Source organism: Typopeltis vanoorti, chromosome 15 (assembly GCF_054136105.1).
Source record: "Typopeltis vanoorti isolate ZY-2024b chromosome 15, IOZ_Tvanoo_1.0, whole genome shotgun sequence".
Lineage (NCBI taxonomy): Eukaryota > Metazoa > Arthropoda > Arachnida > Uropygi > Thelyphonidae > Typopeltis > Typopeltis vanoorti.
The window spans coordinates 39,619,931-39,622,913 of NC_143563.1; positions in this window are offsets into that span (position 1 = coordinate 39,619,931).

Sequence of the window (2,983 nt, forward strand, 5' to 3'; positions counted from 1 at the left end):
ATCTGTTTTCCAGAAACAAAGGCAAATAGGGTGATTGATGCTTTTTATACAAGAAATAAATGTGTGAGAGAGAAATGGTGGTAGTTGTGGGAGTGAATGAATGATTTGGTTAGGCAATAGGGGTATTGTCATACTTATGCAGCACACTACTTGAGTTGACAGTGAGCAAAAGTCATAAATGGTATACCATTAGAACTGTGTTAGAAGAAAGGGATCCAGTTCGTAGATGTGTGGAATGCATTCAAGGAATGAATGGAATTGTGTAAAAGTTATGGGTTGCATTTAAATGAATTTGGTGTGAATCAGCTGAAGAGACTTATTAAAAGAGTGTGATAGGAACTGGGGAGCAGAGGAAGTTACAGTGATGCAAAAAAGCAGGGGAGTGGAACAGGTGAGACTGAAGTGTTTGTGAATGGTGTGGTGAGTAGAGCAGAGCAGAGTGAGAGAAAAGAATATGAGAATAGGAATACAAGATGAACAGGGAGATGTGAATTCTGGAAACATTAATGGTGGCATATATTGGAATGGTCATCATGGGAATGAGATGGGATGTATAAGGAGTAGTTGTATCTGAGGAGATATATGAACTAATAATTATAGTTCATATTGATTACAGTCAGAGGTGAGACGGGAACATGTATGGGCAAGGGATGGCATGGGTAGGAATAGTTTTAGACCAGGAAATGAATTGCAGTGCTGATTTATGAATGCTAGGAATATCAGAAATTCCACTTGGTTGTATTATACTTTGTAACTAGATAGGAAAAAACTTTCTATATGATTCATTAAGTTAGTATCAGTTCTCTAGAATGTGAAAAATGAAAGAAGAATGAGGGAATGCAATTTGCAGAGCCCTGTGAATTGAAAAATGGACATGTGATATGATTGAGGGATAAAAGTTGGTGAGCGGTTGTTGTCAGATTAACGTGGAGAAGATTTTCATAAAATAGAGAGAGGCAAGGGTAGAACATCCCTGGGAGCTGTATAAGGAGGGATGATCAAGGGTTCCCTGCATGGAGAATGTTTGATAAGTGGCAACTGTTGAGGAGAGAGTTTAAGGCATTTGATGATCTTTTTACGTGAGAGTGCAGACCTCCTGTTATGAATCTTTTGATCCCATATGGATCTTGATATATATGTACATATCCTCGTCCATCCTAAGAGGGGTTAAGTCTCCTCCTAATGAGGGATTACTGGCGTATTAATGCAGTCGGTTAGCCACTCCTCTGCTGCATCCCCTAAGGGTAATATTCATGACTGTAATCTGTGTGTGTGTTCATAGGGCTGGTTTGCCTTCTTGCAGGATGAAAAACCCCATATAAACGGGGGGGGGGGACCCTGCTGTCCATGCCAAAGACCAGCTAACTTGGCTATGGCTGAGAAAGATCCTTAAGCTCCACACATCATTGATGGGAATCGAACCTAGGACACTCCGTCCTCAAGCATATGGTTGTGAAGTGCATAGCCACTCTGTTATAAATCCTCATGCAACAGTTGAAAAAATTTTTCAACAGTAGATTTTGCTTGGTGTGGATGTAATGACAAAAGTTTGATCATAATTGGACTTTTCTAGATGCTGTAATTTTTTAGCCCATTTTTGTACATTTTACAAGCAGCTGTTTAAGGAACCACAAGATATGTGGATGGTAAGGTACCTGTTCCAGGACTGCATTGTATTATTTAGGGCATGTTATTTTTAACTTGGCCATTAATGTGATGCTGAGATACCTGGTGGTAATAACCACACAGTTGTCACTATATGTCAATAAAACATAATTTACAAATGATACAATACTGAGAATGTCACCTCAGTATTTCTCGTCAGTAGTTCTCACATTTGCGTTATAAAACCATAAACATAATCTAGCTTATGTTTAAATGCAGCCATGAGCCGTTGTTCGTAACATCTTAAAGATGTTAATGACAATGAAAATAACACAAGTAATAAACTTTATTTATTAAATACACCAACTGGTTTACCATAAAATGTTGCAGTTTACTAGAGTAATATTATTTAAAATATATATATTTGATATTTACATAAGATGAGAATCTCCCAAACTTTTGATAGAGTGAGTGACAATTCCAGTTCAGGTTAGATCGGTATAAAAGGACTTCACAACTTTTTTGAAAAGGCATTCATATTTAAAATTGCTCCTATGAAGATTAGCTTCATTCCACAGGATGCTGTCTTTAGTATCAGTAGTACTATGCTGTGTGAGAACAACTTTTGAGGTTTGGTATTCTGTGTGTGTAATATTGAAGTGCATTGATTCTCTTTTTTTCTGCAGAGCAGCCTGTCTGCTCATAATATGTCAAATTGCATTCACAATAGTTCTTGTTTTAAGTTTGAGGGAAAGGATCAAACATGTTCTCTATTAATTAATGACTTGACAACACCGATTTTTTGGGAGGTATGATGAGCAGGCTTTTGATGAATGTACCTGCCAGTAAAAGTAGTTTGGTTAACAAAGTATTGGAGGCTGAGTGAGTTAAAAAGATGTCCAAGAATGGTAAACTATCAGCATTTTCTTTTTCCATGGTGAATTGAATATGTGCATGAAGGCTGATCTGCTGTAGGAAGATGGTAAGTTCATTTTCAGAATGGGACCAAACAGCAAAAATGTCATCAACATAACAAAACCAAAATGTGGCGCGAGATTCAGAAAGTGAATTGGATTGGATGAGGCAAGAAATGAAATGGATGCGGAATGAAATAAGAGAATTCAGGTCAAAACTATTAAAATAAATCATGATGGCATGAAAGATGAGCGAGTGGCATACGGCGACTCCATTATTAAAGGTGTGCTAGAGGATAAAATGCACAAGGTATGTTTTCCAGGTGGTAAAATGAGTAGAGTGATTGAGGCATTGAATATGAGGCGGGAGCGAGCAAAAGAGTTAATTGTATTAAGTGGTACAAATGAGTGAGAACAAAGCATGTCAGGAGGCTGCTTGGAAAGATAAAAGAGAATGGTGTGAC